This window comes from Trachypithecus francoisi, unplaced genomic scaffold, assembly GCF_009764315.1.
Source record: "Trachypithecus francoisi isolate TF-2019V2 unplaced genomic scaffold, Tfra_2.0 Lachesis_group0, whole genome shotgun sequence".
Taxonomy (NCBI): domain Eukaryota; kingdom Metazoa; phylum Chordata; class Mammalia; order Primates; family Cercopithecidae; genus Trachypithecus; species Trachypithecus francoisi.
In genome coordinates this window covers 126,121,662-126,147,935 of record NW_022681453.1, presented here as the reverse complement: position 1 = coordinate 126,147,935, position 26,274 = coordinate 126,121,662, and the positions used below count along the sequence as shown (strand labels likewise).

The window sequence follows — 26,274 nt, the reverse complement described above, 5'->3', positions numbered from 1 at the left end:
TTCTGATGACTTCTTTATCATATTTAGAGTGTTTCTGGGATCTCTATTTCCTTTTACCAACTTTACTATCAATGCGTATGCCAGTTTTCAACTCTTTCATTTACTCTAATTGTACTGTATATTTTGATAGCTAATAAGCCACAGGGTTAGCCCTCTGTCCTTCATTTTCCACTCAAAAGATACCTCACTTTTATCTGTTTATAGTTTATCAGACAAAATTAAAAATTACCTTGCTAATTTCTCAAACACGTATTTTTTTTTAAAGAAGAGAATTAGGCTAAACCTGTAATTTAATGAGAAAAACGAGTATCTGTAATTGTTGGACTTCCCATTCAGGAACATGATATTCCTTTCCCTGTACCCTCCAATATCCCAGTAGTTTTAGGTTTCTTCACATTGGCTCATTTATAATTTTATATTTTCTGTTACTGTTCTAAATGGTTTTCTGTTTTCTAAACAATTACTGCTATCATAAGGAAGAACTATTGATTTTTAAATATTTGCCTTACATCTATTTACTCTATAATTCTTATTCATTCTAATAATTTCTCAGTTGCTCTTGGTTTTCCTAGGAATGAAATACTATCATACTAGGCTGACTATGATATTATGTCTAACTTAGGCATGTAATCCCAACACTTTGGGAGGCTGAGGCAGGCGGATTGCTTGAGCCCAGGAGTTCAAGACCAGCCTTGGCAACATGGCAAAACCCCACCTCTACCAAAAATATGACAAATTAGATGGGTGCGGCAGAGTGTGACTCTACAACATGTGTTTAGATAATGTGTTTATCTACAAGTAGAAATTATCCTTAAAATGCAAAGATGGCTTAATATGGCCACAAGAAACTATCATTTGTGCATGTGTATTCTCTTTGATACGTGTGTACGTATACACATAAATTCACAGTTTTAAATACATGTATTATATATATTGCATATATAACTTTATATTTTAGATTTCTGTATATTTCATACAGAGATAAAACGTATATTTCTGTAAAGGTGATATATAAAAACTATATATATTGTACTTTATGAGTAATTAAAGAGATTTTTCAAGGAAAACCTTGACCGTACAATCACAAGGTATGTTTGTGTTGTTTATCATTACATACCCAGGGTCTACCACATTGTCAATTATAGGGTATACTGAATAAACAGGAAATAATGTTTAATCACTCAGCTACTTTTTAAAAAAATATAAATATACATATAGTGATATTTTCTCAGTCCAAATTCTGAAGGCACTTTTGAAAAATCTGTTTCATTCCTCAGATGAGTTACTTAGGTCATATTAGAACAATATGGAAACTGAACATTAGGAATTACAACGATCTCACAATATCTGGTCCTGTGACCACTGGAATTTCTGTTATTTCTTTATTATTATTACTTTTTGAGAGAGTCTCATTCTGTCACCCAGGCTGGAGTGCAGTGGCATGATCTCAGCTCACTGCAACCTCCAACTCCTGGGTTCAAGCGATTCTCCTGCCTAAGCCTCCTGACAGCTGGGATTACAGGCACACGCCACCATGCTCAGCTAATTATTTGTATTTTTAGTAGAGATGGGGTTTTGCCATGTTGGCCAGGGTGGTCTCGAACTCCTGACCTCAAGTGATCCGCCCGCCTCGGCCTCCCAAAGTGCTGGGATTACAGGCGTGACATGGCCCAGCATTTCCTGCTATTTATGTTTCTTTCTCCTATCTGTTCTGTTCTGTCTATGGATGTGCTAAAGGAAATTCAATGATACTAGGCAGAATTCACTTTATAAAAATACTGAGCAGGTTTCTGTTACCCCCTTTGCCTAGAGAGAAGAAGACAGAAAATGTAAATAAGGTGACAAATCTATGTGTTACTTTCACCTCCTTATGGAATAATCACTCCCTTTTTGCAAACACCCAATTTTTGTCCTATCTGCTCTATGTGGAGAAGCAGCACTTCCCTCCAGGCCTTGTAATGAGAAGTGTACCCTGAGCCTCCTGTGCCATTCTTGTTAGCTGGACAGAAGACATTGCTACTGGGCCAAGAAGACTTGATCTCTCTTACATCAGGGAAGAAGGGAAGGTCTGATGCAATGAAATGGGACATTTGCTTATAATTCTAGATCAGAACCAGAATAGTAATTTGCCTACTAACTATGTAACATTGAACAAACCACTGTTTTGTGGGCCTGAAAAGTTGGTACTAAACAGCTAGTAACTGAAAGAGATATTTCTGGGGTGCCATGTTCTAGAAAGGAGCATGTGCAAATAAACATAGTCTGTGATTGTACAGAATCGACATTTTTCTTGAAAAATCTCAAGTCATCCATAAAGTACAATGTATGTGGTTTTTGTATACCACATTGTACAAAATTGTGTTTTGCACAAAGATATAATGCACATACAGCAATCTAGAATAAAACTATATATGCAATATATAAAATATATGTAGAATTTAAAAGGGTGTAGGCTTACATGTGGGGTGTACACATGTGTATATCAAAGAGACTACATGACAGTCTCTTGTTGCCACATCTGCAGGCCACACTGGAGACCTATACAATTGCTCAGCAAGCTCAAACAGCAGTTTCTCTTCCAGCACAGGATCAAACTGCTGTTTCTTTGGCTGGGCACTACAGGCTGGATATTAGAGGCCATGTTGTACGAACATTACATGTCTGAATAACAGAATCATATTCAACACAGCAAAATGTACATACCTAGACCTAGGCACTGAGACCAACTGAAGGGACGGCAAATTCTTATCTTTAAGCACCTGTCTACTTTGAAGCAAAAGCTCAGTAGTGAGATGTGATTTGTAATATTTACATTAGTTACATGCTGCATAACAATGTTTTGGTCAACTATGGACTACATATACAACAATGATCCCGTAAGATTAATGGAGCTGAAAAGCCTCTCGTCATTTAGTGACATCATAGCTGTAGTAACATTGTAGCGCAATTACTTTACTTTTTAAAAAATCTAGTGTAGCCTAAGGGTGCAGTGTTCATCAAGTCTACAGTAGTGTGTAGTAATGTCTTGGGCCTTCATATTCACTCACCACTCACTCACCAACTCACCCAGAGTAACTTCTAGTTCTGCAAGCTTCACTTACAGTAAGTGCTTTATACATGCATACCATTTTTTAAATCTTTCACACCATATTTTACTGTACCTTGTCTATGTTTAGATATGTTTATATATACAAATACCGTTGTGTTACATTTGCCTATGGTATTCAGTATAGTAATAAGCTGTACCGGTTTGTAGCCCAGGAGTAATAGGCTGTACCAGACAGCCTAGGTGTTTAGCAAGTTATACCATCTACGTTTGTGTCAGTACACTCTGTGGTATTTGCACAATGATGAAATTATCTAATGATGCATTTCTCACGACATATTGCCACTATAAAGCTACACATGACTGTATAATTTTTGTCACATTTTTATGTTTGACTAAGTAGGTACAGTTGATTTCACGTAAAATAAATAAGATGAGATTCCACTGTACTAATTAGATGTGGGACTTCATTTTCCCAATCTTGGAAATGAAGTGATTACATGTGTATCAAAGTGTTATTGTGAGGATTAAGGGAGGCAGCATATATGAAGTCCATAATGTTCCCCCTCCTCAGATTTATATTAAAGTTGGGGTTTGTGGGAATTCAAAATATATACATTTGTGTGTACACACAGAAAAATTAAGAAAATTAATTCCATGGGTTTCAACTATAACTCTTTGTGATGTCATTTAAAAATAAGTAATAAATTTTTCAAGCCTGTAATCCCAGCACTTTGGGAGGCCGAGACGGGCGAATCACGAGGTCAGGAGATCGAGATCATCCTGGCTAACACGGTGAAACCCCGTCTCTACTAAAAAATACAAAAAACTAGCCGGGCGAGGTGGCGGGCGCTTGTAGTCCCAGCTACTCGGGAGGCTGAGGCAGGAGAATGGCGTAAACCCGGGAGGCAGAGCTTGCAGTGAGCTGAGATCCGGCCACTGCACTCCAGCCTGGGCGACAGAGCGAGACTCCGTCTCAAAAAAAAAAAAAAAGGTAATAAATTTTTAATTCAATGCCTAAATTAGCCATAATCCCATACTATGGAAACTCTTGGTCAGCACCAGGGCAATCCAATGTCATGTTATTTTTTCATTGTACATATCATCCCCTAAAACAGACAAAATTACATGCAGTTTTACATGTACAAAAAAGTTTAGAAGCATGCTTAACAAAAATCATTATTCAAAGCACACAACAATGAAAACAATTACAACAAAAATCGCAGATAATTTCTGAAGAAACCTCCATATATATTAACAACAATATATGTAGTTTTTAAAGTGTGTAGATTTTACTATCATCCTGGTATATGAGAAATACAGACCATGAAATCATCAACTTTAGAAACACAAGTTACCTTGCATGACCATCAAGAGCAGTCTAGCCAAAATTCCTAAAAAGCAGTAAGAAAACATAAATGTATGTACATTTTTCATAAACTTAAATATGAGCAAATAGTCTCATTTACATAAAGTAGTAATAACAGTACTAAAAGCAAGTAGACAATATCACAGAAACTTGTATCAGTGGCACCACATAGCTAATTGGTAATTAAAGGCAAAGACTTAGAGATTGAACTTACGGAAATAATTAAAACACATGGTTGCTTTCCTTATTTTTATGTAAATGACTTGTAAAGTTTACACATGTCCATTGAGTGTCCTAGGTAACAAACAGAATGATAGACAAAAGAGTTAAATATTATATTCAATAAGTACTTCATAGCAAGTAGAACGGACAAACAAGATACAAGCAGCCTGAAAACAGGACGTGAGATTTCTTTAAAAGCCTTGTAATGTAAGGACTATGTGACAATATGACACAACTCTTGTCTTTAGTGCATGAAAAAAAGATGGGAAAAAAAGACAAGACAGGGAAAGGAAATATCAAGCAGCACAACACAAATACTGCTTCAATGGTAGGGTGCTATTAAGGTAAGTGCTGGGAATTCGAAGATTCCAGGAATGGACAGGGAAAATCAATCCACAGGAAGCACAGACTAGATGTGAAAAATGTACATTCATTTACTTAATTCCTTCTGTCCATTAATTCCTCATCCTATTAAACTAAATATACATCTGCTAACTTCCCTTAGGTTTAGGTATGAAATAGCATCCAGATTCCTAGAGCTAGAATGAAATTTTGTTAAGTTTTAACAACAAAAAAAGCAAGCAGTATTGTAAAGAACTGAAAACTACTCTACACTTGTTTGAAGGCAAACTTACTGTCCACTATCCAGAAATTGGATCCACTAGCAAATTCTTGGAAGGGACAGATTCAATTCACTTCATGTTAAAGCCCCCAAATAAATGGATAAATATAACATGGTTCTTACTCTCAAGGAGTTCAGAGATACTTAATAGTGTTTACTATGTACGAGGCACTTTACTAAATGCTTTCAAGTATTATTTATTTATCCTCATTACAATATTGTGATGTAGGTAGTTATTACCCCTCACTTACAAATGAAGAAATATGTATTACTCGAAGAATATTTAACGGGTTAAATAACTTGCCCAAAGTTACAAAACTAGTAATCTCGATAGTCTGCCTCCAGAGAACATGCTCTTAACCATTATGAGACATATTTAGGAAAAGGCAAGGAAAATTAAGGAAGTCTACTACACCAATCATATTTTGTGGATTTTCTAAGACTATCCTGACTGCAAATATCCTGTCCCATTGTTAGATTATGTACCTCAATTTTGATTGGTAAAAAATTAGTTTTAGAGTAAACGAACATATATGTCTGATATTTATACCAAACAAACAAGACCATAGCAAGATACATTTAGTTGTGCTTTAGCAGTTATACACTGGTAGATTTACTCAAAATGATTTTGAAGAAATCTGGAGTCTCATAATATCACTAAGAAATCTGAAAGCTGGTCATTTCTAGTGAAGAAAAAAAAGTCTCTACACTGTAAAATTACTAATATTTTAAACTGTTTTGAGCTTTACTACCACTGTTATTATCAAGACAAGTATAGAAACTGCTTTGAAAAAGTCATGTTCAACTTTTACAATTGGTATATAGTTAGAAAAAAGAATACAAATTTCACTTTCATAAATACCATAAGATGCTGCCTATCATGGTCTCAACTGCAAATAATAGTAGCCATTAGATTTTAAGAAAAGCTTCATAAGGCATATAACTTTAAAATGACATTACTATGCATTGATATTTACACATATAAAAGTTAGGGTTCCAAAATGTAATTATTTCCTTTCCCTGCTGTCATGTATGGTTTCATTTCAGATTGGAGTTTTTAAGTAGTGTCTAATTTCAATATTTTTTCCACAAATTTTCCCATTAATGCTGCTTTGAATTTGATGATATATTCTATAAATCTATACTCACAAAATAGTGGCTGACTTAGCAAAAAATTCCAAGGATGTTTAGCTTGCCAAAGACGTTAACCTCCTAAGAGAAAAATACAGTTCAGTCATTGTGGGGCTAAAGGCAGTCAGTTGTTTTGAAATACAATAATACTTTCAGGTCTAGACCTGCCATAAGTCCATCATGAAAAAGAACTTGGAAAAGCAAGAACTCTCAAAAAAAAGCAAGCCGCAGAAATATGCTTAGCTTGTTGAAAAATGAGTACATCCTCAAAATAACTCTAAATAATATCTCATTACCTGAGCAGTGTGCTGGTTAAAAAATATTCAAAAGTTGAAGGTAATTTGAATATTAACAGAAACAATAAATCAACAGCATAAACATCACTGCTTTCCGATCAAAAACAATGATTTCTGTCATCTTTCCACATACTTGTCTACATAACTGAGGACAGACCTAGAAAAAAGAGGCTTACCAGGCCTACAGATTTATGTTTCTAAGATTAGAATGCACTTTCTGAAAACCATCTAGAGGGATGAGTTACCAAGGGAAATTATGGAACATACTTTCCTAGAAGTCTTTAACAAGTAAGGATGCTGGCCAGTGGCTATTAAGGGTGCTGTGACAAGTCTGCTGGCCTTTACAACCCTGGCAACTGGTGTGCAGTAGATGACCTACTCTCAATGTCTGGCAGTCATTTAATTGCTCCCATTGCCAGTAACCAAAATGACCACACCTGTAGAAATTTATTCTCCAAAGTTACTAATGGTTTCAAGAAAGGGGGGAAAAATCCTTCCACTCCATTCTTTTCCAATAGCAGCTTTTCTCTGCCACAGAATTTCACGCAAGGTCCTTTAAAATATGTGCAAATTTATCAACAGGCAGACAAAATGATCTTAGCTTCTGAAAACACAACAAACTGAGATAGACTGTCTTCCCTCTAGGGAGTGATTTACTTACTCTTCCCTGAAATAAAAAATAGACTTTAACATACTAGGAATCTCAGCATTTGGGAGTTGTAAAGAACCTTAGAAATTTTGCAGGTGAAGAAACACGCTCTGCAAGGCCAAGATCTTAGGCCAAACAGCTAGTTAATAGATGAATGGATAAACCGTGTTTTCTGATTTGTGATCGAATTTTTTTTTCACCACAGCACACAGCCTCTCTGTAACCTAACAATCTTTGCCAAAATGTCTCCAAATATCAATAGAAATAGGCAACTAGTTAATAACTTATAGAAAAGTGTTTCTTATATACAGTTTTCCCTTGGTATCTATGGGAAACTGGAGATTGGGTCTAGGACTCCTGTGGATACCAAAATCCATAGATATTCAAGTCCCTTATATAAAACAGGGTAGTTGTTGCATATAACCTACTCCTGTGTATGTTAAATCATCTCTAGATTACTTATAATACCTAATACAATGTAAATGTTATATAAATAGTTGTTGTACTGTTTTGTTTAGGAAATAATGACCAAAAAAATATGTATATGTTTAGTACAGAAATAACTATCCTTTTTTTCCTAATATTTTCAATCCGTGGTAAGTGGAACCCATAGAGGCAAAACCCACAAATACAAAGGGCCAAATCTGTGCTCAATAAATGATCAGCTAAGACTGGCACACAGCAATTTACCTGCTTTTCAGATAAAGCATATGGCTCCTGATAGAAATATAAGAAAGTACTTTTATTTCTAAATGATTCTGTTTCACAAAGATCAGTGTTCACTGATCACCTATATTGGGGCACTACACTATGTGCTAAGGATACAATAATGAATACAACATGGTCTCCCCCTGTTCAAAAACATATGCCTAAAATCCTCTTCAAAATAGTGCCTTATATTTTTGTTGTACTTATAAGACATATTTGTTCATTGAGCCTTGCTAACTCCTGGTGAGTTAGGAGAGTTATGATTAGAGCAAAATGATTCTATCCCTATGCAGTTTTTTTTTTTTTTTCACATCAAAACACTGATTTCCTTGGCTTCTACCACACAAATACTTAAAATCTGAAGTGTACCTGACAGGCATGGTCCGTAAGAATTCTTACAGATTTTAAAAATCCCTTATTTATTTCAAACGGCAATGCTGGCCATTATACAGACCCCTAGGTAACAATCACAATAATATACAAAAGTTGCTAAAACACAACCTCTTATAAATGAGTAAAATTTAAATTATCAAGCTAACTACCAAAGTGATACATAAGAATTGTCAGGCCAAATATGAAACATTATGCTTCTGTTAAATATAAATTTTAAATAATAATTAGTATATATACATTTTTTTCCTAGTTTTATGCAACTTGTGATTATTTAAATTATCTCATTATGTTACTTAGTAAACAACACATTACAATTCCTATTGTATACAGAAAAACACACAAAAATGTGTTACAATCTGCCCCCCACCATATACATATACAAAGTAGCAGTCTGAAGGGGAATTTAGTCCCTTAGGCCAGTGGTCCTCAACTTCTTCGGCACCAGGGATCAGTTTCGTAGAAGGTAATTTTTCCAGGGATTGGGGAAGTGTGGGGGCAATGGTTTGGGAATGAAACTGTTCCACCTCAGATCATCAGGCATTAGATTCTCATTAGGAGCGGGCAACCTAGATCCCTTGCATGTGCAGTTCACAATAGGGTTCATATTCCTATGAGAATCTAATGCTGCTGCTGCTCCGACAGGAGGCAGAGCTCAGGCGGTAATGCTGGTCCCATTGCTCACCTCCAGCTGTGCAGCCTGGTTCCTAACAGGCCAGGGACAGGTACTGGGTCTGCTGGCCAGGGGGGCTGGGGACTCCTGTTTTAGGCATCTAAACCAGAGCTCTCTAATATATATTAGAAACAGCTTCACTTTAAAAACTATTTGAAAAAAAGATAGCTCTAAGCCACCACTTTTATTACAAACTTACAAACTTTTTATAGGAGTATTTTAACTTAAAACTCCCTGAACTGTATAGGTAGAGAGGGAAAGAAAGAACACCTAAAAAGTCCTTAACCAGAATCAACTGATTCAAATAATAAAGAATTAAATGTGAATAAGGTATATAGTGATAAAATATTAGTAGTATATCCAATAGCTCAGTAATCTTTTTGAATGATGGAAATCTCTAGCCTTGAAGCTGAATCCTCAGATTTTATATATTGCCTCATATTTCTCTTTTATATCCTAACGCGTCAGTTTCCCCTATCCATAGTTTTTAATTTTTATTACAGTATTTCTTCCAAATAAGTTACTTATAAAATTCACTTACACATAAACTTAAAGGAAGACTCAGGCAAGCAAATTTGATTCATACAAAAATAAGACTGGTAACAAGAAACTTCTGCAGAGCAAATGTTACAGGATGAGTATCCCTTATCTGAAACTCCGGAGACCAGAAATGTTTCAGATTTCAGATTTTGGAATATTTGCATATACATAATGAGATCTATTGGGGACCGATGTCTAAACACAAAATTCATTTATGTTTCACATACACCTTATACACACAGGCTGAAGGTAATTTAATACAATATTTTAAATAACTGTATGCATGAAACAAAGTTTGTGTACCTTGGACCACCAGAAAGCAAAGGTGTCAGGTGTAGAATTTTCCACTTATGGTCACATGTTGGCACTCAAGAAGTTTCAGATTTTGGAGCATATAAAATTTCAGATTTTCAGATTAGGGATGTCCAACCTGTATTACATTCTGTGTAAGTTTACTTTCAATATTACCAAATAAATAAAGGTGATATATATAACACTATATTAAATTTTAAAATATGGTTCCCAAGTAGAGAAAAGTATCAACAACTTCAGTCTGCTGATATCTGTAACTGCTAATCTGACATTGAAAACATTATTTGTGCCTATCTTCTGGAATTAGTCCTGACCAGAAGATCAAATTTTCCTATATTTCTGGCATCACCTCAAAATTACTACATAATGAATGATTCCTGAATTGTAAGGTTTGGTGAACAGAGATTTCACCAAAATCTTTGGATTTTCTTTTATAAATCATCCTTAATTTTAATTTGTTCCCATTTTTTAGAATGATGACGTCTGATTTTACTTATCTTTGGACATAGTGTAAGTTCATCAGTTTAGACTCTACCCTCCCCCATATTATCATATATATATATATATGAATAGCTTGGCACTTGCTATCCTCTCTTGGCTGAAACTTCCAGGCATAATTATTTCCCAAGCAGGTTGACTAATACCCGGGTGTTTGACAGTGGAATGGTGTTCTGAGAGACTGAAACCAAATGTCACAGCGTTTTTTGGTCCCTAATCACACCTGCAGTGCTAACAGTCAGCAAAGTGGAAAATAGGATTTATTACGTAAACTGTGTCCTTCTGTTATCTCAGGTAAGTCCACTAAGTCCACTCATGAGATCTAACACCTCCTAAGGAGAAAGGAAATGAACATTTATTAATCACCTGATCCAGGTCAAGAACTCTCTTGGATCTACATTATCTCATTTAATTCAACAATTCTATTGAATAGTAATTACCCCATTACAGATAAGAAAATCTGTCCAAAGTAATCCTGCCAGTAAGTTGAAGAACTAGGTTTTGAACCATGGTGCCTCAGATTCCAAAGCCAATACTGTTGATACTCACAGAATTTTAAGGCTAGATCAGTGAGAACCATGTAGAGCATCTAGTACAATCCCTCTATATTATACATGACACCCAAAGAGATTGAGATGTGCCCAAATGTCTGTGGTGAAACGGGAAGAATTCAAGTCTCCAGATTTCCAGTGCAGTACCATATATGATAATAATCTTCATTTTTTTGTGTGTGTATATGTCTGAGGTGGAATGCCACTCTATTTTATAACATTTCAACTGTCCCCAAATGAAATTCATATGTGTGGCAATTTCAGGGTTGTACATTTTCAGTGACCAAAAATATTAAATGAAATTGGCAAGGATAAAAACTGGTGCTTATGAATCACTACATGTTTTAAAGAATTCTGTCTCTACTATATTTATTTGTTCAGTCAAGTGCTATAATTTATAGGCTACTATGCTTGGCAATAAAAACACAACTGTACATTATATAAGATAGTAGTCCCTATCCTCATGGAATTTACAGCCTGATAGAGGATATGGACAAATAAATAGGCAATTACAATGCAGTGAGGTTAATGCTATGACAGTGGGAGTACAAGATGCTATGGGAACAGGAAGCAGGGATACCTAACCCAGACTAGACTTTTCAAAGGAGGTGATGTGAAAGATCAATAGGAGTCAATCAGTCAAGGAAGGAGAATGGAGTGTTCAAATGTCTCAGAAAGTACAAACGGTATTTGTACAGGCGAGTGTGAAAAGACCAAGGGAGCTGCAGGAGTAGGGAGGAGAAACAAACCTAGAGAAAGAAGCAAGGACCAAATCATACAGGTCCTTGACAGCCAGGGTTTTACATTCTTTTCTATTAGCATTTCCTGGTGAACTTCAAAACAAACAAAAACACAGATAACTGGGATCCATCTCAGGCCAACTGAATCAGAATCTCTGGGGATGAGACCAGAGTACTTTTAGAAAGCTCCCTAGATTATTCTAATGTGTAGCCAGGATTGAAAACCACTGTTTATGACGTAAAGGAAATTAAATAAAGATATTACTGCAAATATGGGAAATGGAGTTCTTCAGTAATTAAGCCTCCTTGGGCCCTAATTTCTTCAGTTCTATTAAAAAACAGGCTGGAGATTAGATGCAGCATGATACAGTGCAAGGAGTCGGCAAATGTTGGTTTTGTCAATGAGTCTGTCACCTGCCAACTGACTTCAGATTAGAATACCATTTCTTAGGGATAGTAATACCACTCTGTCTATGGCACCGCTAATAGAGCTCAAGGTAAGTAATACTCAAGAAAAACTATTTGATAACTGTGCTAATAAAATGTAAACCATGACATTCTAAGACATATACTTCTAAAGCTGAATAATTTTTAAGATTGTAAATATTTTCACTGCAGACGAAATATTTTATAATGCTTAAGAAACACACTTCATTTAAAGAATCACCCCTGTCTTGGAATTCAAGATATAAAATAATAAAATAGAGAACTGATCCTTTTAATGCTATTGTACCTGCTCAAGAGATCAAATGGGATTAAATTACCTCTCTTCAAATAAACAGATCAACAGAGCAAGTGTCCCTTAAATGGTAATCGTAACTGTTTAAAAATCTTTACTTAGTAAAGGGCACTTAGAAGAAGCGGCACACAAAGTAAACTGGTTTAGAGAAAAAGTTATTACAATCTACTTTATGTTATATATTATTTATAAGTTTAGGGGTTTTTTTTGTTTTATTTTTTAAGGGGATACCGATTTGGGAAGGAAGCTCTGCTATCAGAAAGGCTGTTCCATGCACAGAGCAAGTAAAGCCACTGCACTTTCACAGTCTCCCTTTTAAATATATCAAGGCCCATGACAATTTACACTTTCATGAAGCCATTTTTCAGTTTAAGTACAGTATTTGTATTTAGTGACACCTCCTTAATGCTATAACCAATTTAGTTAAAAGTTTTAACCTTAAATAAAAACACTCTTTTACATTTATAGGTGTTTCATTTTTAATTATTTAAAACTGACAGGAATGTCTTTAAAACTTTATATGCACAATCATACAATATTAATATTCCTTTACTTTCTTATTTCCCCATGATGCTATTATTACGATATGCTACCATTTTTTATCACCTTTTTTACGATTTTAATAGCAACGTACTCTATTTTGAAAAAGCACAAGAAACTTTTGAAAAAAGTTATGAAGTTTTTTGTCCCAAAATGTGAGATGAAAAAACTTAAGCAAAACACCCACACACGCGCGCGCACACGCACACACGCACACACACGCACACACGCACACACGCACACACACACACACACAGTCCTCCTCAGATAATTTTGGCTGATGACACTGCAGAACAGTTAATCTGATAATTAAAATTTTCCAGAACATGTGATATTTAGATAGAGATCTATGCTGTCAATCGAGCTTCAGTGTTTTAGTTAAAAGAAAAAAAAAAACTTAAAACCTGAATACACAGATACATTAAATTGTTAGACTGTAGTTGCTTTGAGAGCAAAGTGTTTCGATTTATCCAAACTAACTTAGCAACACGGTATTTTGAGTATTTTCCAGAAGTCGTCTTAAAACACGCAATCCAGCACATAAATTTTGTACGGTGCAATGTAAGCAAATACTCAGAAAAATTCAATGTCTAAGCAGGATAACATATGACCAATACTGCCCTCAGTGGTTCAAAAGTCGCAGTAGAAATGATCCCCTGAGATAACCTGGAATTTACCTGCCCAAGTATTCTAAGGGGTTCTCCCCGGCCACACAAACTACGATTCAAAACATCGCTCCGAAAACCCAGGTCCTGCATGTGCACAAAGGCGCAGTGCTGGAATGAGGAAGCTTCACCAAGATGAAATCACAACTCTAATTCATTAAAGAATATGCAGACTGTTTTCTAGAAAGCCCCTCTTGTTGCGCTCCCTTTACCCTTTATTTAACTGTGTAAACAGCCTCAATTATTGACATAAAAAAATAGCTTTCGATTCCCAAGTCTGGTAACATGGTTGGCCACCATCACTACTCGTTTAGCATCCTAAAATAAACCCCTCAAGCCGAGGTCAAAAACACGCCGGCTGAACATCTGGTGTTTACATAGCCCAATCCTGGGCCCTACCCTACCTTTCCGAGCCACTTAGGAGCTATGGAACAGGCATCACATAATACACTTAGTAAAGACACAAGTCACATGAGTCACTGTCTCAGGTCTATGAATGAAAGGTCTAAGCGTTTGTCTCAGCTAAAAGGAAAAAACAACCTCGAAAGGAAGGGTGGGAGGGGGAGCTGGGGAGTGGGGGGAGCGGTGTTCCTTCCATACCCCTGCCGGGCGATTTAAACCCAGTAAGAGGCAAACGCAGGGCCGCCAGGCTGGCGGGGCCGGAGTCCTCGGGCGTGACAGCCCCTCAGGAAAAGCTCGCGGTTCCGCGCCCGGGTGCCTTGCGCCGCGGTGCTCTCGGCAGCCCCTCCACCCGCCGGCTGGGTGGGCGTGCAGGGCGCGGGAGACGGAGCCACCGCGGCCGGGGCGGCGGCCCTGGGCGCACTTCCTCAACCTCCAGCCGCCCCGTCCCCAAAACTGGGAGTTGAAGGAAAGGAAGAGTGAGGCGGCAGCCAGAGAGAAAGGAGAGGGAGCGGCGAGCCCTCGCCTCTGCAGCTGGGAGAGGCCAGAGGCAGGCGAGGGAGAGGGAGCGGCGATCGCAGGCGAACTCCGCCGCGGGCCGACGCTGGGAGACGACGAGCCCGTAGCCCCCGCCCAACACGGCGGGCGCGCCCGGGAGTCTCCGGCACCCACCCCGTCCCCATTCCCACCGCACCCGCTCCCGGCCAGTCCGCGCTCTACTCACGCTCGGGGCTCTTCCAGGCTCCGCGGCTCTAACCGCATCGGGTCCCAGCCCCGCGGGCGGCGGCGGCGGCGCCGAGGGAGAGGAGAGCGGGCGGCACGGCCCCCGCCTCCCGGCCCCTCTCCCCCGCCGCTCCGGAGCTGCCCGGCCGGGCCCGAGCCCTGCCTCGCCGGCGGCCCCAGCCCTAGTCCCAGCGGCCGCGGCAGCAGCAGCCCGAGACCTCAGCGGCCGCAGCGGCGGCACCGGAACTGCCGCTTTCTCCTTCTCGCTCCCTCTCCTGGCTAGCCCCCGCCACACGCCCCCGCCCCCGACTCCTTTCTCTGTCGCCCCTGTTTTTTTTCCTTTTGTTTCCAGAATAAACTTTATTGGTCTCTTTTTCCGCTCACATCGTGTAAACAAACAACGAACTCTTCCCCACCCCCTCGGCTCCCCCCCTCCTCCGCCAGAGGAGGGTAAGAGCTGAGGAGGGGCAGGGCCTACAATCCCCCGGAAGCAGATGCGCACAGCAGCGGAAGTGAAGTTGAGGCGAGGAAGAGTAGGGAGTGGGCAAAGAGGGTAACAATATGTGCTACTGCGTCTGCGCCTTGCTTTTCCGCCCGAAGTTTATGTACAGTTGGGGCTGCTCTTCTGACGTTTGTTAAATGATCCGTCTTCTGGAGTAGTGAGGGTGTTGTGTCATCCTAGGACAAAGTACATGTAGTATATTTGTTTCTACGAGCAGCAGGCGAGCTCGGGTAGAGATATAGAAAGGAATATTGGGAGAAAGTGGGTTATTTCACTTTTACACGCATAAAGGAAACGAGATTAGTTTGGGGGTAAGAGGAGGCGCGGTGGCTAACCGCCGCTTGTCAGTGGCTAACCGGAGTGGTTATGGATTCTATAATAGAAAGAATGCTTTTTACAAAGCGTTGCTGTGCGTTCTTCTGCCAACATGGTTTAAGTTGTATACCATCCCGAAGGCGGAATGCACTGTCACAGCCCTCTGCAGTCCTTTGACTCAGTTCGTGGAGACCTTTTGCTATGCCTTTTTTTTTTTTTTTTGAATCGGATTCTGATTCGAACCAGCTTGTAGGATTCAATTCTAATTATTCAGAAGACGTGGGGGATTTTTTCGCGTAAAGCCAACAGAGACTTCAGAAATGTCATATAGGCTATAGATTTGATTCAAGGTGGTGTCTTGGTACTGCGTACCTTAGACGTCTGTTTGCTTGAGAGTAAATCAATCTGTTAACTTTTGAGATTACTACTGATAAGGGTTCGGTACTGTGCGTTTTTCTCCCCCTACTGGTCTTTCGTTGTAATATTGGAAAAGCGTAGGAGCAGTGATTAGAAGTCTGAGATACAAGTACTCCAGCATCGGTTCCTTCTTGAATTTTTAAGTAATAGAGGGCTTGGGAAGTGACCCATCCTAGAGATGTTACAGTCCTACTTGTCATCTAGAGCCAAACTCTGACCAGTAACAGTCTTCTCGAACACCACACGTCCGTCCATACCCCAATGGTAAATGAGATGAATCTGTTCCTCTTTGTGGTCGTATTTCACTTGACTGTATTCCTTTATTTCCTGTGTGTTCTTTCTCTCTTCCTTTTTCTCCCTTTAGCTCGGGTTTTCATCTCACATTCCAAGGGTTTGTGTTTCTAAATGTTTTTCTCGAACCAATGTTTTTAAGCAGTTTTAGAACACTGTTACTCCAGAGTACAGAATTTTTTAAAAAAGCAACACTGAATTGCTAGTCAAAGTAAATCTTAAGGCAATATTTCCCAAATTGTGTTTCAAGCACAGAGTTATGTGAGATATTAATAGGTAGCCCTTGGTGGAGAAAAATATTCTGGGGATATTTTTCCTTATAAAATTTATTTTTTATTTTTATTATTTTTTTGAGCCGGAGTCTCACTCTGTAGCCCAGGCTGGAGTTCAGTGATGCGATCTTGGCTCGCTGCAGCCTCCGCCTCCCGAGTTCAAGCGATTCTCCTGCCTCAGCCTCCGGAGTAGCTGCGATTACAGGCACCAGTCACCATGCCAGCTAATTTTTGTATTTCTTAGTAGAGATGGGGTTTCACCATGTTGGTCAGGCTGGTCTCAAACTTCTGACCTCAGGTGATCCACCCCTCTCGACCTCCCAAAGTGCTGAGATTACAGGCATGAGCCACCGCTGCTGGTCTATCTTTGATTTTAAAAAACGTTTTATTTTATGTAGAGACAGGGTCTCGCTTTGTTGCCCAGTCTGGTCTCCAACTCCTGGGCTCAAGAGATTCATCTACCTCGACCTCCCAAAGTGTTGGGATTACAGGCTTGAGCCGACATGCCCAGCCTAAAATTTATTTTTTAATAAGTAAGAAAATGCTAATTACATAATATGTTGTTTGTTATGTGCTTATCTGCTCTTAAGAAGTCATGTGTCATAGCAGAAAAAGCCATACCTGGTACTTGAATGCCTGACACTATTCATTGGTGCAGGAGTAGCATTTACTATTCGATTCACAGTTGATATGTTTGCCTTATATGGTAGCCATTGGTCTTAGGTGTCATCTTGCTTTCAAAGGTTTTTGCTATGTTATTCAGTATTTAAAATATCTATATGATATAAAATTATCTGTATGATATAAGCATCTATATGACCACACTCATCACTCAAGGACTAGGAGCTGAAAGAAGGTTTTGAAAAAAAAAATGATTCTCAGGCTGCAAAGGAAACAAAAAGGATATGCTTCAAAATTAAATAATTGCATCTTAAGGGTTCTAAAGGCAGGAGGTGAAATGTCCAATATGTAGCTATTGTTCTATTCTAATAATCAGAATTATAATGACAGTTACTTGCCCTTTGGGTTTATTTCCATTGAAAATCATAACTGATACTCAAATATGCACCAAAACATTCTCTAATAGTGCTTAAGTCACTACTAAGCTTTGAAGTCCTTTGTAAATAAGAGTCAAGTTGATTATGTAGCAGTATACTTTAGATGTATAAAATTGCCAAGTAAAACAATAAAAGCACACCAAGAGATAACAATATGAGCTACCATATAGCAATTTTTTTTTTTTTTTTTTTTTGAGATGGCATCTTGCTCTGTTGCCCAGGCTGGAGTGCAGTGGCGTGATCTTGACTCACTGCAACCTCTGCCTCCCAGGTTCAAGTGATTCTCCTGCCTTAGCCTCCCAAGTAGCTGGGACTACAGGCACGTGCCACCACGCCCAGCTAATTTTTGTAGTTTTAGTAGAGACGGGGTTTCATCATATTGGTCAGGCTGGTCTTGAACTCCTGACCTCGTGATCCACCCACGTCAGCCTCCATAGTGCTGGGATTGCAGGCGTGAGGCATCACACCTGGCTGAGACTCCATCTAAAAAAAAAACAAAAAACAAACAAAAAAAACCAGCACACACACACACTCACACGCATGTACTTTTAAGATTTTAGTTCTTTTCGGCCGGGCGCGGTGGCTCAAGCCTGTAATCCCAGCACTTTGGGAGGCCGAGACGGGCGGATCACGAGGTCAGGAGATCGAGACCATCCTGGCTAACACGGTGAAACCCCGTCTCTACTAAAAATACAAAAAACTAGCTGGGCGAGGTGGCGGGCGCCTGTAGTCCCAGCTGCTCGGGAGGCTGAGGCAGGAGAATGGCGTGAACCTGGGAGGCGGAGCTTGCAGTGAGCTGAGATCCGGCCACTGCACTCCAGTCCGGGCGACAGAGCGAGACACCGCCTCAAAAAAAAAAAAAAAAAAAAAGATTTTAGTTCTTTTCAAGTTAAGATTTGTGTTGCCCCAGAATATCTTGGTGAACGTTCCATGTGCACTTATGAAAGAATATTTTGTTTCCTATTGTTGGGCAGAATGTAGTTTCATACCAAGTTGATGATTTTGTTAGCACTGACGTTTCAAAATATAATTGTGGATTTCTTTAATTCTCATTTCACTTCTGTGTATTTTTATTTTGTGTGTTTTGAAGCTTTGTTGTTAGATATATACACGTTTAGAACTCTTGTGTTTTGATAAATTGACTCTTTTTAATCAGTCTGTACTATCTCTCTTTATTCCTAGTAATGTCTGTTCTGAAATCTACTTTGTCTGATATTAATACAGCCAGTCCAGCTTTTTAAATTAATTTTTCCATGGTATATTTTTCCCATCTTTTTTCTATCTATTTTTATATTTAAAGTAAATTACTTGTAGATAACACATATTAGATCTCTTTTTAAAAATTCCAATCTGACAATTTCTGTGTTTTAATTGCTGTGTTTAGATAATTTACATTTAATGTAATTATATGGTTGGATTTAGGCCTGCCATTTTATTGTTTGTTTTCTGTTTCTCCTCTATATTTTTGTTTTTATGTTTCTGCTTTCCTGCTTTCTTATGGATTATTAAAAAATTTGTAATATTCCATTTTAATTTCTATATTATAGTTTTAATATACTTTTTGGTAAGTTTTTGGTAATTCTGTGGATTATAATATACATACCTAAACTTTTGCAGTCTACTTAGTATTACTATTATACCACTTCAAGTAAAATGTAGAAAGAAGCCTTGCAACCATATAGGTTTACCACTGTCTCCTACCCCACTCCCTGACCTTTAGTCATTAGTTGGTATATGTATTACATTTATACATATGGAAGCCCCATCAGATGTTTTTATAATTTTTGCTTTCAACAGTCATGTAGAACTCAAGAGGAAAAATAGTCTTTTATATTTACTTACCCATTTACATTTATGTTTTGCTTCATTCCTGAAAATCCATTTTTCCTTCTGGTATAATTTCCCTTTATCCTGAAGAATTTTAGCATTCTTTTTAGAGCAAGTCTGCTTGTGACAAATTCCCTTCATTTTCCTTCATTTGAGAATATTTTACTTTTGCCTTCATTTCTGCAAAATATTTTAGCTGATTATACAATTCTTGGTTAATGGTTTTCTCCTCTCGCTGACCCCTCAGTACTTTAAAGAATCATCATTGCATTTCTCAGGAGATAAAGAGCGAACCCTGTACTTTCCTCGAAATTCCACTATGTGAGCTAAGAGATCTAGTATCTGAGAAGTTCACCTTAAAACACTTAACGGTCAATGTTTTTCATTCCAGCCATGCCTTGCCTGAAGTCAGATGTGAATGTTCATTACTATTACACAACCATGTTAAAGTCTAACTGCTCTACTTACACTTAGCATGGGAGGATTCTGGCAAAGCTCCTTTCCATACTTGAGATACAAAACAATTCTGGCCACAGAAAGGAGACAAATGTGCAATGGTTTCAAGTTACCAGGAGTGCACTTACGGAAAAATCAAAGCTTTAAAACTTGTAAAAGACTATTTTGGGCCAGGTCTGGTGGCTCATGCCTGTAATCCCAGCACTTTGGGAGGCTGAGGTGGGTGGATCACTTGAGCCCAGCAGTTTGAGACCAACCTGGGCAACGTGGCGAAACACCGTCTCTACAAAATAATACAAAAAAATTAGCCGGTCCAGTGGCATGCACCTGTAGTCCTAGCTACTAGGGTGGCTGTTGCTGAGGTGGGAGGATCCCTTGAGCCCAGGAGTTTGAGACTGCAGTGTGCTGTCAGCATGTCATTGCACTGTAGCCTAGGAAACAGAGCAAAACTATGTCTCCAATAAATAAATAAATAAATAAATAAATTTTAAAAACATAAAAAAGACTGTCTTCGGGTCTCATCTGTAGTCATTCAAATAGTTTTCCGCGATATGTAATTTTTTGTTTTTCTCTAGATTATATCAAGATTTACACACTTAGGTTTTAAATGGTTTGATTCTGATATGTTGAGGTATTTTATTTATTCTGTTTGTGTGTTTCTAGTTCCTGAATTTGTAAAATGATGTATTTCAGTAATTTTGGGAAGTTTTCAGAAATTACTTTTTCCAAATATTTTTCTGCCCCAGTTATTTTCTTCTCTCCTGGGAATCCAGTGACAAGAATGTTAGCTGTTTTGATAATGTCCTACATGTCTCTAAGGCTTTGTTCATTTATTTTTCAATCTTTTTTCCTCTCTCTTGTTCCTCATATCTATCTATGCTGGATATTTTCTGTTGCTATATCTTGCAGTTCACTTACTTTTGTCTCTGTCATATCTGTTCTGCTGTTGAGCTCACCCAGAGATTTTTAGAATCTTAGATACTGTATTTTTTAACTCTTCATTTTCTGATTGGCTATTTTTTCAGTGGTTTCTGTTCCTCTTTTGAGTACCTATACCTTTCTGTTCATTTCAAGTTTGTTCTTTTACCCCAGGGACCATAGTTAGTAGCTATTTTAAAGTCTTCTCTGATAATTCCAACATTTGGATCAACTCAGAATTGGCATCTGTTGATCGTCCTTTCCCTTGAGAATTGGACACATTTTCCTTTTTTTTTTTTTTAAATATGTCAAGTCATTTTGGAGTGTATATTGGAAAATTTGAAAATTATGTTGATATGATTCTGTGTTCTGTTATGCTCTGGATAATATTAATTTTTTGTTTGTTTTAGTAGGCAATCCATGTGACTAAGCGTACTCTCACTTTCTGTGGAAAGTGATTCTAATCTCAGATTCGATTTTAATGCCTTTCCTATGCTGCTTTGGTGCTACCCTGTGGATGTGCTTGCTACTCAGGGGTTAGTCTGAGCTATAGTTAGAATTTTATTTTTCATTTTTCTTTCCAACTCTTATTTTGGGTTCAAGGGATACGTGTGCAGGTTTGTTACATGGGTAAATTGCATGTCATGAGGATTTGGTGTTCAGATAATTTTGTCACCCAGGTAATCTCATAATACTTGACAGGTAGTTTTTCAGTCCTCACGTTCCTCCCACACTCCACCCTCCAATAGGCTTCAGTGTCTATCGTTCCCTTTGTTGTGTCCATGTATACTCAATGTTTAGCTACCACTTATAAGTAAAAACATACAGTATTTGATTTTCTGTTCCTGCATTAACTCGTTTAAGATTACAGCTTCCAGCTCCATCCATGTTGTTGCAAAGACCATGATCTCATTTTTTAATAACTATGTAGTATTCCATGGTGTATGCGTACCACATTTTCTTTATCCAGTCTACTGCTGATGGGCTTCTAGGTTGATTCTGTGTCCTTGCTATTGTGAATAGTGCTGCGATAAACATATGCATACCTGTGTCTTTGTGGTAAAATGATTTATATTTCTTTGGGTGTATACCCAGTAATGAAATTGCTGGGTCAAATGGTAGTTCTATTTTAAGTTCTTTCAGAAATCTCCAGACTGCTTTCCACAGTGGCTGAATTAATTTACATTTCCACCACCAGTGTATAAGTATGCCCTTTCCTCAACAACCTTGCCAGCATCTGTTATTTTTTTGACTTTTTGATAATAGCCATTCTGACTGGTGTGAGATGGTATTTCACTGTGCTTTAGAGTTGCATTTCCCTAATGATTAGTGATATTGAGCATTTTTTCGTAGGCTTGTTGACCATGTGTTTATCTTCTTTTGAGAAGTGTCTATTCACGTCCTTTGCCCATTTTTAATGGGGTTGTTTGTGTTGTGCTTGTTGATTTGTTTATGTTCCTTATAGATTCTGAATATTAGACCTTTGTTGGATATGTAGTTTGCAAATATTTTCTCCCATTCTATACGTTGTCTGTTTGCTCTGTTGGTAGTTTCTCTTGCTGTGCAGAAGCTCTTTCATTTCATTAGGTCTCGTTTTTCAGTTTTTGTTTTTGTTGCAGTTGCTTTTGGCATCTTCATCATCAAATCTTTCCCTGAGCCAATGTCCAGAATGGTATTTCCTAGATTTTCTTTTAGGGTATTTATAGTTTTAGGTTCTATATTTAAGTCTTTAATGCATCTTGAGTTGATTTTTGTATATGGTGAAACTTTCAGGTCTAATTTTAATCTTCTGCATGTAACTAGCCAGTTATCCCAGCAGCATTTATTAAATAGGGAGTCCTTTCCCCATTGCTTGTTTTTGTCAACTTGGTTGAAGATCAGGTGGTTATAGATATATGACTTTATTTCTGAGCTCTGTATTCTTTTCCATTTGTCTATGTGTCTATTTTTATATCAGTACCGTGCTGTTTTGGTTACTCTTTTTTTTTTTTTTTTTTTTTTTTTTTGAGATGGAGTCTCACAATGTTGCCTAGGCTGGAATGCAATGGCAAGATCTCAGCTTACTGCAACTGTTGCCTCCCAGATTCAAGCAATTCTCCTGCCTCAGCCTCCCGAGTAGCTGGGATTACAAGCGTCTGCCACCATGCCCACCTAAATTTTTTTTGTATTTTTAGTAGAGACGGGGTTTTACTATGTTGTCCAGGCTGGTCTCAAACTCCTGACCTTGTGATCTGCCCATGTTGGCTTCCCAAAGTGCTAGGATTACTGGCGTGAGCCCCCTCACCCTGCCTGGTTACTCTATCTTTATAGTATAGTTTGAAGTCAGGTAGTGTGATGCTTCTGGCTTTGTGCTTTTGGATTAGGATTGCTTTGGGTATTTGGTCTCTTTTTTGGTTCCAAATGAATTTTAGAATGTTTTTTCTAATTCTGTAAAAAATGTCATTGGTAGTTTGACAGGATTAGCATTGAATCTGTGAATAGTTGTGGGCAGTTTGACCATTTTAAAAATGTTGATCCTTCCTATTCATGAGCATAGAATGTTTTTTCATTTTTTTGTGTCACCTCTGATTTTTTTCAACAGTATTTTGTAACTCTCACTGTACAGCTCTTTCACCTCACTGGTTATCTGTATTCCTATTCCTTTTTGTTGCTGTTGTGAATAGGCTTTCACTTTTGATTTGTCTCTCAGCTTGTATGTTATTGGTGTATTGAAATGGTACTGATTTTTGTACATTGATTTTGTATCCTAAAACTTTGCTGAAGTTGTTCATCGGATCTAGAAGCCTTTGGGCAGAGACTATGGGGTTTTTTAGGTATAGTGTCACATCATCCGTGAAGAGAGATAGTTTGACTTCCTCTCTTCCTGTTTGGATGCCTTTTCTTTCTTTCTCTTGTCTGATTGCTCTGGCTACGACTTCTAGCGATATGTTGAACAGAAATGTGGGAATGGGCATTTTGTCTTATTCCAGTTCTCAAGGAGAATAGTTCCAGCTTTTGCCCATTCAGTATGATGTTGGCTGTGGGTTTGTCATAGATAGCTCCTATTATTTTAGGATATGTATCTTTGGTATCTAGTTTGTTGAGGGTTTTTAATATGAAGGGATTTGAATTTTATCAAAAGCCTTTTCTGCATCTGTTGACATGTTCATGTAGTTTTTGTTTCTGTTTATGAGATGAATCACTTTTATTGATTTGCATATGTTGAACCAAACTCTATCCCAGAAATAAAGCCTACTTGATTGTGGTGGATTAGCTTTTTGATGTGCTGCTAGGTTTGGTTTGTTAGTATTTTATTGTGGATTTTTACATTTTTGGTCATCAGGGATATTGGTCTGAAGTTTTCTTTTTTTTGTTGTGTCACTGCCAAGTTTTGATATCAAAATGATGCTAGCATTATCAAATGAGTAAGGGAGGAGACCTTCCTCCTTAATTATTTGGGATAGTTTCAGTAGGATTGGTACCAGCTCTTCTTTCTGTGTCTGGTAGAATTGGGCTGTGAATTTGTCTGGTCCAGGGCTTTTTCTGGTTAGTAGGTTTTTTATTACTGATTCAATTTTAGAACTCATTATTGGTCTGTTCAAGTATTCACATTCTTTCTGGTTCAATCTTGGGAGGTTGTATGTTTCCAGGAATTTATCCATTTCTACTATGTTTTCCAGTTTGTGAGGTATTCATAATATTCTTGGTCAGTGGTCATGTTCCCTTTGTCCTTTCTGATTGTGTTTATTTGAATCTTCTCTCTGTTTTCTTTATTAGTCTAGCTAGTAGTCTATCAATCTTATTTATTCTTTTAAAAAACCCACTTTTGGTTTTGTTGATCTTTTGCGTGGTTTTTCCTGTCTCTGTTTTATTCAGCTCAGTTCAGCTCTGCTACCTTTGGGGTTGGTTTGCTCTTGTTTTTCAGGTTCCTCTAGGTTTGATGTTAGGTTGTTGATTTGAGATCTTTCTGACTTTTTGATGTTGGCATTTAGCACTATCATCTTTCCTTGTAACACTGCTTTAGCTGTGTCCAGAGTTTCTAGTATGTTCTATGTTTGTTTTCATTAGTTTCAAAGAATTTCTTGATTTCTGCCTTAATTTCATTGTTTACCCAAATGTCATTGGGGAGCTGATTGTTTAATTTTCACTTAATTGTTTGGTTTTAGTAGATCTTCTTGGTATTGATTTCTTGTTTCTTTGGGTTGTGTTCCAAGGGTATGGTTGGTAGGATTTTTGTTTTTCAATTTCTTGAGAATTGCTTTATGGCCAAGTATGTGATCAATTTTAGAGTATGTGCCATGTGCAGATGAGAAGAATGTACATTCTATGTTGGGTGGAATGGTCTGTAGATGTCTGTTAGGTTCATTTTGTCAAATGTCAAGTTTAGGTCCCAAATATCTTTGTTAGTTTTTCTGCCTCAATGATCTGTCCAATACTGTCAGTGAGGTGTTAAAAGTTTCCCACAATTATTGTGTAGTTATCTAAGTCTCTTCATAAGTCTCTAAGAACTTATTTTATTAATCTGGGTGATCCAGTATTGGGTGCATATATATTTAGGATAGTTAAGTCTTCTCATTGAATGGAATACAGAGCTACTGCCAGTAGGAATGTTCAGTTGGGTGTGGGACAGCTGCTCCTGGGGGCCTTGCCTTGTGAAGAGTACGGGGTGGGGACTCACAAGGAAGAGAGACTCAGCTCCTCTCTGTTTGGAAGCTGTGGTATCCTGGAAGTGGTAGTGAAGTGACCAGTCCCTTTGTTCCTTCTCCAGAGCAAGGGCCATAAGGGCAGTGCCACTTCAGCTGCAGTGGCAGAGTGGCTGTGGGTTGTCTCTGGGATTTCCTCATCAGTGAAATGCAGAGCTGCCACTGACTGAAGTGTTCAAGTCAGGGCAGCAGAGTTGTGCTGGTAGCCCAGGTTGAGAGGCCCTGTCCAGTGAAGAGGAACAGGGACAGGGACCCATGTAGAAAGCGTCCTGGCTACTTTTCCGTAAGGCAGCTATGCTGTGCTGAAGCACAATCATCCTTAAGCTCTTCACTTTCTCATGAGCCCGAGGCCAGTAGGAGTGGGGCTGCTCAGTGGCAAAAATGGTGGGCCTGCCTATTACATCTGGGGGCTCTGTCCCAGGGAAATGCAGAACTGCTACCAGCCTGAGAGCTCAGGTGGGGCTGGGGTGGTCATGCTGGGGTCCCAGACCAGTGGGCCTTGTCCAGGAAGGTACAGCAAAGGTGAGGCATGCAGTCCACCCACTCCTCAGCCCTATAGGTTTGGCCCTTATCCTCAGGGCATGAGAGAGAGCCTGGCCTCCCCCATTGCTGGAGCTATAGCTACTAGTTCCATGAGCCCAGGGGTCCAAGGCCCCTTGGTCTCTGCACGTGCCTGAGTGGTGGCTTTGCCCAGACTGCATGCAACTCTCTGTGTCTGTGCAG

The 26,274-nt window shown here is 38.5% G+C and overlaps 1 protein-coding gene across 2 annotated transcripts in view; it reads right to left on the bottom strand.

The window, feature by feature from the left end:
* PIK3CA (phosphatidylinositol-4,5-bisphosphate 3-kinase catalytic subunit alpha) overlaps positions 1 to 15,061 on the bottom strand; it is a 90,969-nt gene extending 75,908 nt beyond the window's left edge. Inside the window, exon 1 of one of the 2 annotated variants that reach the window (XM_033211754.1) lies at positions 14,815 to 15,061. The gene's annotated coding sequence lies outside the window, so the exon portion shown is untranslated. The remainder of the gene's footprint in view (positions 1 to 14,814) is intronic. The other variant, XM_033211757.1, reaches the window with a different exon arrangement.
* Between the last annotated feature and the right edge of the window lie 11,213 nt (positions 15,062 to 26,274).